Consider the following 12,136-nt stretch of genomic DNA (forward strand, 5'->3'; position numbering starts at 1 on the left):
GAAGGCAAAGAGGGTCGAAATTCACCGGGTTAACGGCCTTCTACGTACATTTGTGCATTCGTCACTTTTCTCCCTCCCTTTCCTCTCTTTCTTCCTCCCCCAGGACCAAATCGGAAGGGTCCAGCAGCTTCCAGTTTCTCAAAAACGACGTCGAAGAACCGCTCGAAGAGCGCGATCGTCCACAGAAAGTTTGTAGAATAAACAAATAAACTTTTGTCTAATTTTAATTATAGAAAATCAATTTTTAAAGTAAATCAAAGTTCCAAGGTCACTTTGAGATAAACGTTTCTTCGGAAACTCGTTTTCTTCAACGAATAACCGAAGAGCGATAAAACACGATGCCAGAGAGGTTTTTCATTAACCGCCTCGTGATTTACGTATTAGGAAAATTCATAAATAATTAAGTTCCACGTTCAATGACAGTTGCCAAAAATCTCCAAGTGCCCTCTCGCCCCCCGCGGGCCACCCTCGCTAATTTTAGTCCCTCTTGAATGAGCCAGAGGTTCTTTCGAGCTCAAGCATTTTCGGCGAAGCGAACGAGAGCCAAGTTTCCGCGGTTTTGGCTCTCGGCGCACTCGCGCACTAATATACATATCCCTCGACGACGACGACGACGACGACGACGACGACGAGGTGAGAATGTGGATCCTCTGAGGTCGTCGGCCTTGTCTCTCTCCTCATATATTGCCAGGAAAGAGAAGAAAATAGCACGTTGCGATACAGCGCACAGTCCGAGAGTCTCCGCACGCGTTCCTTTATTTATAAATACATAAATTCGTATTGTCCTCGTGCAAGAGTGCGCGTGTGTGCGGCTTTGTATTGGGCGAAGACACGCTTAATTCGATGAAGAAGAGGCGAGCTTAAGTTCGTCGATCTAGCGGTGACCATGACCTCGTGGTCTTCCGGGACGTTTGAAACTTCAACTTCAAATTTCGGGGCCTTGAAGCACCGTATGAACGTACGAATGTGCTTATGAATATGCATCTTTAAGGTACATCGTTTATTTTAGTGTCGAATCGAGCAGAGCCTCTGGAATTATATTATGTTAATCCCACGCTTCGCATTGCGTTTTTTTCCTTCTTTTACCATTCAGCGTTTGCATGGAACAAGCTTTCTACGAGAATTTAAAATTCCCTGTATAACATCGCAAGCGTCGTTAAAATCGTTTGCATTTAACGAGGATTTCATTATGCCCCGAACTCTCGAAATTCTACTCAATCCGTCAACTGACCTCGGGGACGAACTGTCGTCACTTTGGTGCGAAATTCGTTCTTGTACCGACGTTCTATGGGCTTGAGTAAGAAGCAACGGTACCCAACAACTGGATCGATAGAAAAGTTGTGGAAGATCGACGATCGTGCGTTACTTGCAATTCAAAAGGGCAAATTAACTTTTTTGCTCTTTTCGTGTCGAAGAAACGATTTAAATTTACTCTCACATTTATTTAAAATAATTTACTCTATTTAAATGTGTAACTTATTTGTCGAGATTGATTCATTTTTCAATATAGTGGTTTAAATACTTTCGTAGTTGAGTCGTCAAGCTGAATGTGACAACAGCCATTTTCTACTTATGTGTTTATGCATATCTATATTTTAACAAGGCTTTCTCAAAACATCATTGATATCTGAAAACATTATATTTTCTTATCCTGGTTCGCGACTCCTCGAAGTAGGGAGGATCCTATTTCATTGAATCCAAATCGTCGCACAGGAAGTCTGCCTGCCGTAAGAGGCTGTGTATAACCCTTAAAAAATGTGGTTTTCGTGAATTATTTTCTCGACAACTGGCGGGTAGATCCTATTATAATAATTCTGGGAATAAATGCTCGCTGTATATTTCTGGGATATTTTCAAATTTCAACTCTCAAAGTCGGAATTTTCGAATTCCATTAGACTCGCGTATTCTTCCTTAAAGGGCTTCCCAATAACTCAGAACTTCGCTTTGCTCCTGGTGAGTTTGGACGAGTCATTTTTTTCGAATAAATTCGTACCTTCGTTTATTGAAGGAGAAAAAAAACGAGGATCGAATCGACAGAGAAAGCTCAGGCATCGAAAGAGGTTTTCATACGAACCGCTCTATTTTTTTGCTTCCATTGTGAGCGCACCTCGCCGCGTCGACCACGCACGACCTACGAGCATCTCGTGGCAAGGGGCACTTGTCTCGTGCACTCATTGGCAAAGCGAGTGCAAAAGACAGAGTGGAGACTCGTGAGTCATTGGAAAATATGAAAACAAATGAGCTGCGCGGTGTGTGGACGCGGAAAAAAAGGCGAGCGAGAGAAACAGGGAACTTGTGGACGTCACGCATTCAACGTATTTTCGTACAGAGTTACCCCGAACAAAGAATATCCTTGGCTTAATACATCATTTGAGTCCCGAGAATAAACGACATTGTGCGAGCCCGCGGTGGCTCTTGAAGAACGTTCGAATCCACGGCGTACGATATGACAGAACCGAAGAATCTTCGCATCTTTCACAGAGTATCGAATGCGCAAAAGAATCTTCAACATTACGAAAAACACTCGAAAGTTTAAACATATCAATGAAGAATAAAGTTCCCATTTATTAAAAGCCTGTAAAATGCAGGAATGAGAAGCCAGGATTAAGCAGCATTTCGATGAGAATAAAAGTACGAAAGGTCTTTCGAAACGCATCGCGCGAGCTGCCATTCTCGCAATGAATATTCTAATGAGACTGAGTCAGCAAACTTATCTTCGCATGGTCGTTAAAAATTATTTCTTTTTTCCAATGCCTTTGGACTATGCTTCAAGAGAAGGTCCGATGAGAATGTCCAGCTCTCTCTCGCGCTCCCGGAGCCATCAAGAGGCTTACAAATGGGCCTTGTTTTCCGAGCGAGAGCTGCCGCTGCTAAGAAGGGGCAGAGAAACGAGAGAGAGGCTGCTGATGCGGCGCGCAGTTCTTTTTATTGAACGATGTGACCCCAGACTTACGACCTCTGCTGCGGCTACTTTACAATTAAGATCTACATAAACCTATTCCCTGTACATACACGCGCTCCAGCTCCGTGTACACATTATTGACTGCAGAACTTTTGTACTATAGAAACGAGGGATTATAACCCACGAATGAATGGCGAAGGGCACGAGGAAACCGCAGAAGGTCTTCTACACTCCAGTTACAGTAGTAGATGGGGAAGTGTGTGGTCAGACTTTGCCGAAGAGTCGTGCAGGACTTTCATTCTGTGTAGAATTATTTCCAGATTCTTGCGCGCGCGCGCGCACACACGCGCAGTCTGAGGTTTCAATCTTTTTATGCGCTCTTCGCATCTTTGGGGGTTTCCGGAAGTGCTTCGAATCCTGAGACTTCTGGATGGATTCGGTTACGAGCACTGACGAAGATTTTTCGGCCAAGATGGCACCGATTTTCGTGGAATCTTGAGGAGTCTAAGCGTCATTAGGATTTTCGAAAAATCCATTTTTTTATTGCATTTTTCGAGAGTTTTTCGTTCAAACGGGTTTTTAGCGCGTGTCATAGGAATTTTGAAATTTTCAGCGGAACTGTTGTTTTTTTTAAAAAAACGATGAAGAAAAAAACGTGCCTTTCCGTAGTTTTTGGACCTGTCCTCCCCCATTTTTCTGCACGAAAACTGAGTAAAGTAAAAATAATTTTTTTTGTCTTTTCAGAGTGTATCTTCTAGACCCGACACTTTTTATATCCATTTTTATAATTTATACCGATCGAAAAAAATTGGTGAAAACAGTTTTTTTTGACCGTCTCATCAAGACAGACTCCTTGAGAATAATTTTTCTTGGAGTGGGACTGCATGGAAATTTAATCGTTTTCGAGCGTTTCTCTAGCCGGGAGGATTTCCTCCGATATTTACAATCGACTGGAGCCCGATTAGATTTAATCGAAAAGAACGGAGATCAACGAAACAGATTGTTCGACGTACGCGGTCGAGAACCGATCGCGAGAGGGAAACAAAAACGTCTTGAGCAGAGGAGCGACAGAGTGGGTCGATAAGAACGAGAAAAGTCGAGCGGAGTCGTCAACCCTCGAGGCTCGTGGACTCGATAACGCGGTGGTGCGAAGCGTTTTGTAATCAGACGCCACGCGAATCTAAAGGATTCTACGTTTCACGTGTGCACTCGTGAATTGCGATAGCTGCGTTGAGTATTCAGAGATAGCGAGCCCATATCGTGGCCTCAAAGTCCCAGACGAGTCGCTCTATCCCGACCAAGAACGATCTCGTTCCTTGTCCGCATTCATTCATGCCACTGCGCAGTCGATCGGCATCCAATCGACGAGGTGGGCGAGATAAAATCCGTGTATTTCCCCCCCACGAATCGAGAAACGTTTCATCGGACGATGGAACATCGAGCCTCCGCCTTAAATGTCACTGTTCAAGCAGCACGAGCCCCAAAACTAAAGCCTCGGAGAAAGAAAGCCGACAGCAGTTCGCCGTTCGATTGGCACGACTTTAAGGACGCCTTGTACGCAGCGCGAGCGCACATTTAGCGGGAGACACACGGTGCCGGTAATTATAGTCGTCGGTACGCATAGAAAAACGTGACGACTCACAGAGAATTTCGAAATGCTTCGGTGCGAAGACTAAATGCCCGATTTGCATATCGCGTTAAACGAGAGCATAATTAGCGAGGAAAAATAGGGGGAAAAACAGAAGTAACGAAAGTCAGGAAGCGTGAAAGATTTGCGAGTGCGTCGGTAATAACCGCGATTCCGAGCGATCGCGTTTGCGACACCGAATGTCCATTCGGAGCTCCTCGCCCCACGATTTTTCGCAGCACAAAGCACGCCTCCGCGTCTATTGCGTCGGGGAATTAAGCGGACTGCCTTAAGAATGAAAATATTGTTTGCTCCCAACGGAGCCCGCGAGATTAAACTTTCGATCACGTTCCTTCGTACTATAAACACTCGCGCACTCATATTCGCAAGTAGAAAATTATACATCGAAAGATAGCAATGTCAATTATACGCCCTTTTATTTGTGAAAGTCGATATCTGTAGACACACCGCGGATATCGCGATCGCTCATTGAACGCTGCTGATATAACGTGACCGGATTGTGTCCGAGGCGCAACAACGTCGATGGAAAAATATAATCTTGATGTACGAACACATACGCGCGTCGCGATTTTGCTGCTGGAAGAGAAGACGCGAGGGCCTCGAGAAAGTCGAGTGTTTTAAGCCCCTTCGCTTCTCAACGCTTTTTTTTCCTCCGACAAAATACTTCGACGTGTTTACACGAATGCGCGCGAGTCGCTGCGAGATATACGATTTCTTTTTTTTAACCAATACGAGACTGCTCCGATGTCGAGACCGAAAGGAGAGCAAAAAATAGTGCTGTTAACCCTATGACAGAAAAGACGCTGCTCCTACGCGATAGAAAACGCTCTTTCATGCCGACAAACAACACATCGTACGATTCTGTACCCCCCCTTAAATACAGACGCGATTGCGCACCAACTCCGAGACGCATGAAAGAATCTCTTTTTCATTGATAAGGGGTTCGACCCAAGTCAGGCTGAAAAAAGGCCGTTCGACGCTACTTTCCCGAGTGTCAATCACACCATTTTTTCTGAGGAACGTTTGGAGCGCGGATAAATAACCTTTGACTCGGTATGAGTATATTTTTTTATTAGATTTTTACCAGTTAGCGAGTTTGAAAAAAAACGCTCCTAAAGAAAAAGAATGTCACTCGAACGAGCTGTAAATATAGAATTTCGCAATTTTTTCGGGTTTTATAGGTTCATGTGGAAGAAAAACGCATGAAAATGGACAACAAAATTGGAATCTTCGTTGCAGACAATAATTACGATCTCCGCATTGCACGCAGCTGAGAAACTTCGTAAATCAGGCTTGCCGCATAAACCATGCACAAATTAGTATTTATCACGTTGAAAAAATGTTTTTGTGCTCTTGAAATATCCTTGAAACCATACCGAAAAGTTCGCTATATGCTCAGTTATTTCCGTCTATCCTAAAAATATTCTCGAAAACAATGAATTTTTTGTTTTTCTAAAGCAGAACCCTCCTTAATTTGAAAAATGGAGAGACGTTAAGAAATTTGTCCTTGAGAGAATGGCTAAAAATTTGAGCGGTTTGTTTTTCAAATTTGAATAAATTGAGTTGATTAAAACTCGAGGATCGAACTCGGTACAAAGGCGAGAAATCATTTGGGACCCAGAAGTGAAAAAATCTCAAATTTATTAGTGCGGCATAAGAAAAATGTATTTTGACGTTTTAGACGCTTGCAAAGCGGCGCTATCGAGGTCAGTCGGTCGGAATTGAACGGAGGCTCCAGTGATTGATCGAATGGAAATAGCCTAAGCGCCACAGCGAGGCGACAACGTCGGGAATAATGACGCGATGATGCGGTGATGATCAGCAACGGAGAAAGTTTTAGCCTCTCTCCGTTCGCCGTTGTACACAGATGGAATGATCAATATGGTGGGGTTTTTCGAAAGCGAAAGTCCGATTCCAGCAGCGCAACACACACGCGTCGAGACTTTAGGCTTCGAACTCTCTCACGAAGCCGGAAGTCCATTGAGCGTTGAACTTCTGGTTTTCCGTATGTTTGAATGATTTTTTAAAATCGAAGTGGAAAGGTTGTAGCATCAAAAATAAATCAATCGTTGAACGGATTTGGAATGTTTACGACTCCGTAAGAGCCATGAAATATTCATTGAGGTAAGTGATTATTCGATCTCTCCGGACATTTCAGCATCGATCTCGGAGATCGTAAAGCGGAAGTTCCACGAAAAACCTCATCGCAGTAAAAACCACTCAATTGTATCTCAAATACGGAATCATATTTTATTATTCTATCGGGATATTCCGAGAGAAAAAGTCCCGAGAATGGAGTAGCAGGAAAGTGAAAAGATGGAGGCATTTCTATGGGGTTTGGTACTCGAAAATTCTTTGTCACAAGAATCGAGTAAGCGGTGATCGAACTGCGAGTACAAAAGTCATTGCGATCTCACACACCGAGTACCGAAACCTTTCGAAAAGGCTTTTAAGGTACTTGCAAAGGTTGGGCAACAAAAGCAATTCCGGGGAGGAAAGTTATCGTTAGGAAATCGTGGCCGTGGACCCTGGCCACGAAAATCCGATGGTCAAAACGCGTGTATATTTTTCGCGGTTCTTTCTCCCTCTTTCTTTCTCGCGGATGCTCGGGATCCGAGGCCTTGAGGTCTGAGAGAGCGCGGCAGTTTGGTGAGTGTGTTCGGAGAGTAGCGAGTAAGCCGCCCTCGACGGCGGTGCTATTTTAGAACAGATCGCTACCGCAGCGCGCGTTCTCCGTCGCTCCCGAGCGTCAGTGTCCGACTGGCTCTTTTCCTCACTCGGACTTTCCTGTTTCTCTTTTTCATTCTGAGCTTCTCTCTCGGCCGCTCGTTTCCGAAGCTTTGTTTTTCTTTGTTTTACGAGGCGTGGATTTCTGTCTCTTTCGCTTCTCAGTTTCCGAAGTTTTGTGTTTCCCTGGTTTTCTTAGGCGCGGATCTTCCTTCGTCGATCGCAGGTTTTTCCACGCTTTTCTCTCCTCTTCTCGTCCCCTCTCCAGGCCCTCAAACATTTTTCCCTCTCTCCCCCCCGCCGCAACGTCGCTTTCACTCTTTCTCTTCCTGGCTACTCAAGCGCCTCGTTCGGATTGGTCAATCGAGCATTCAGCTTCTCTAGCGCTCTCTCGAATCTTGCTCCCCCGCGAGCCGAATCACCGTACCTCCGACCACGGGGTAAACGTGCTCAATTTTATACCCGCGGGCGTGTTAATCGTTCCAGGTATATTTTCAGGACCCTAAAACAGAAGGGACACTGCGTGAAAAAACCGCAGAAAACGAGCGAGGGAGAGGAAAAGGGTCACAGTAATTTAACTTGCCCTCGCCCGATCGTAAATCCCACTGAAATAATACTCGGCCACTGTTACATCGCGGACATGCATGAAAAAAGGAAAAACCTTTTTAGTTGCCTAACCGGAAGCGAATGCTTCCTGCTGTAATAATAAAACTATCATTGTACCTCAATTTCCAAGCGTGTTCATCTCGTCGACCACAATACGTGCATAAACATCGAGGAACTAACGATTTAAGGGATCTAGAGGATAAATACTTGATCGAGTGTTCATTCGATGTCTGCATTGAGCACTCGGATTTAAGGTAGTTCAAGCACGAAACAATTTTCTTAAGGAAGAAAATAAAGTTCGTGTTATTGGATATTTAAACGTTCGGTCAGTTATGGATCCCTGTTCAATTAATGGCTCGTTGTTTCATTCGCCAAAAGATAAGTTGAAAAAATGTATTTACTTCGAATTCATGACTCTGACATTATTTTAGAGTTATAATATATCTTTGATTAGGAAGTAAAAATCGATTGAATTTAAACGCCTGTAAAATACGATCCTTCTGGCACGATCTACTTTGAAGAGCTCAATAAAAATGGTTTCTCGTTTCCTGGAGGCTGCTGCGAACACGCATGATTTGATTTTTCTCATCCTTCGATTCGGAAGGTTCGTTAAAAATCTACCGAGTGACAGTTCCAAAATGATTTTTAATACCGACGTCGAAATAGCACAAGAATTTTCTTGAGGGTCGTTATTCTCAATGGACGTTCTCGAATTCTGGCTCATCAGCATTGAACAACTTTTCTTATTCGAAACTCCAGTAAATAATGTTTCTCTCTCAATCTCGTTACACACTATTCGTCCAAAGGATCTCCGTGAAAGGGTTAAATAATGAGTTCAATGAAAAGCTGATTATGCGAAGGCCTGATTAATTAGTTCTTGGACAATAGCCAAGCGAGTCTGCACAGAAATGGAAAGCCATTTTAACGTATTTCTTCCGTTAGAATTGAAAGTGGGAACTCGCTACACGCTGCTGCTGCTGCTGCTGCTACTGGCTCAACTTTCAATGAATCCTGACCATGCGAACGCTCCTGCGTATATGTACGCGACCAATGCACACGAACATTTATATTTTATAATCGTTATGTGCGCACTTGCATATTCGTGTGTGAGCGAGAATAATTTCATTCGCGGATACGCTCCAACTAAAATTCCTGAGGGAAAGTATGGGCTCGAGGTGTTTCGTCCGAATTCGGAACTGACTCGATTACTAGAAAACTCGAGTCGTCGATCTCGGGTCGTTCTTCGAACGACTTGAAAATCTCAAAATTCATGAGTGCGACTCTGCCGACGTTTTCACTCAAATCTACTCGAAATCGAGGCGTACAAAAAGCCTTCAACGTTTTGTGAATGAATAATGAATAATCGAAAAAGTCTGTGAATCGACTTTGAATCTTGCTCATAAATGAACACGAAATTTCCGAAAATAGAGGATTTTTATATTTCGAGCGCTGTCGAAGGTCTTTTGAACTCGATGTCGAGAGAAGACTGAATGGAGGGACAGCAGATTTTGTCTATTGAAAAATAAGGAATGGAAATTGGGCGAAAAAAGTGCGCGAAGCAGTCGCCTCGAGGCTCCAATTCTGCTTCGAATCGTTCGTTCTCTCGATGGAATTCCTCGTGACGAATGTCCTCGCACGAAAATACATGAGAAATAATTATGGGCGTACCAGGTGTGGCAACGCGAGGACATCACCGATCCCGTATTTCCGTGATCGAAAGAAGAAAAGATTCGAAATTAAAATTAATCGTGATAGCGATCGGAATAATGCGAAAAGAGGCTGCCCGAGAAGCGCTGGGAACATACAAAAGTAAAGGATTTTCATCGCGTAGACGAATGTCTAGAAAAGATTGATCTTAAGCAAAGCACTCGCATCTGGAGTGTCCGCGTATGCGAGCATTACATTCTCGTAAGTTATAACCGTAAGTCCGAAAAAATTGCATTATTCATAGTTTATGTACTTGTATTTCATTTATCCGCTGGGTTTCAAGAATCGACGAATCCCCTCGAGATCCCCCGACGCGATATTTGGTACGATTTTTTTCAAATTCGGAGAACCGCTATCGAAAAAGCTGCGATGCGATTGTTGGCCAAATTTAAAGCGGATTCCCCGTTCCACATTTGAGATATTTTCGATCAAAGATCTCGCGGACGCGTGTTAACTCTCAAGAGGAATTGGAAATTCCACATCAGTCGCAAGAGCTTTGAGAATTCGGCCCAAAAATCTTCTATCTCGCGAGCCGACGTGAGCAAGTTTGCCACCGCGAATAATCGCATTTCGACATTTTAGTTTCGAGGAATTTAGCATCCCGAGACAGGAGTTCGTATTGGAAATGAATAAAAAAAGGTTGATCGAGAGATCCATTCAACTGGACGAAAATACGGCGGATGCAGCCCCATTTTTTTAAATTAGCAAACCGCTCTCGTTCATGCAATAAAATGACGATAAAATGCAGAAATTTCTGTCCAACTGCACTGATTTTGTCGACCAACAAATTTGTTTTCTCGTGTGGCGAACCCTGTGATTTCTGCAGCTCCAAACTTCATTCCATTTCCAAGCTTTTGCCACTTTTTCAACTAAATTAATTCCGGGATTTCTGTCATCAGAATATTCCACGAGTTACGCAACGAGACGATCACGGGGTCTGCTGTAATTAGAATTTTTTAAAAATTGATTTTTTTATTGCATTTCTCGAAAGTATGAACATTTAAAAGTATCGTAGTAAAATTTTATGAAGATCTGAACAGTCCAAGTGCACTTTTGAGCGGCGTTGCCTTTGTTCAAACGCGTTTTTCTCAAAATTACGTTTTTGGACGGCTCGTTGATAAAATCTCCGAAACTATTCAACCGATCCTTACCAAAATTTTGCCACATGTTCTTTGTGACTACTCGTATCATACGAATTTTCAAATTTTCACCGAAACTATTGTCTTTTTGCAAAAAACGATGAAAAAATCGTGCTTTTCCGTAGTATTTGGAAAAACGGCCGTCATTCTGTCATTTTTGAGAAAATCAAAAATCCTACGATACGCGCTACCATAACCTATCGAACCTAAAACCAATTTTTGTTTCTATCCATTCCAGAGAATTTATCAACAGCGCACGCCCATCTTTTTGGACCTGTCTTCTCCCCCATTTTTCTGCGCACGAAAATGGAGTAAAGTAAAAATAATTTTTTTGTGTATTTTGAGCGTGTATTTTTTAGACCCGAAACTTTTTATATCCATATTTATAATTCATACCGCCGAAACAAATTGGTGAAAACAGTCTTTTGTCCCGTCCAATTAAGGTAGAGCCCTTATGGTAACGAAAGATCGGAACTGCCCGCGCCATTTTCCCCAACAGTGCAGTGAGTTTTCTCAGCCGCAGTGGATAAGAAGCGATAAATGTTTGGTCCCCTTCGTAAACGAAGGCGATAAACGGCACAGTGAGTGCGACTTAAAAATTTATTTAGAGTATTAATAAAATAGTGCAATATTGTAGGAAAGTTGTGTGCGCGTGGAGGTGGCTGGATAGTCACGATATTCTCGAGAAAGTCACGGTTCGATAGGCGTGAAATATGAATATGAGCTCCGGGTATAGAAAGAAAAACGGCACTAAACGCGCGCGAGCTGCCGTTCGAGCGTCGCATTGGCATGCGTTGCCCGCGCGCGCGCGATTCGTAGTGCGTGGGTCGAATTGTCATTGTGTATAAAGCAACGATAATAACGATGAAAATAAGCGGAGTTTAGACGGAGGAAGGAGACAGAAAAAAACAGGAGATAAAGTTAATCTTGTCTGGGAGAATCGTGAGCGCTGAAAGACAACGAAATTTTCTCGAGTGATTTCTACTCCGATCGCGTGCAATTAAAAAACTCTGTTTTTTACCCGCGGCTCCGTATTTGCGCGCTTTCTTGAGAGATACCCGTGAATTATGGCGGCGGAGATGTTAATCTTGAATAATCAAGGGAACTGCTAATTTTTCGTCGATTCGCAGCGCGAATGCGCTCCGGTCCAGACGCAGATACAAATAATATTTATATAGTTTGCGCACTAATGTGTATACTTAAGAGACGCGGAAGAAGGAAACGCTCCGAGAAGGTCGTATAGACTTAGCTCGTTAACTATCGCGCCCCGTATGCGGCGGAGACTCGCCAACGATTCCACAAGGTCGGAACACTGAGACTGGAACGCCGGGATCTTTGCACACGGATTTAGCCATCGGAATGCGAGAGGATTCAGTTTTTCAGAAACGATCACGAGGCCTGATTCAC

Source organism: Venturia canescens, chromosome 9 (genome assembly GCF_019457755.1).
Source record: "Venturia canescens isolate UGA chromosome 9, ASM1945775v1, whole genome shotgun sequence".
NCBI lineage: Eukaryota > Metazoa > Arthropoda > Insecta > Hymenoptera > Ichneumonidae > Venturia > Venturia canescens.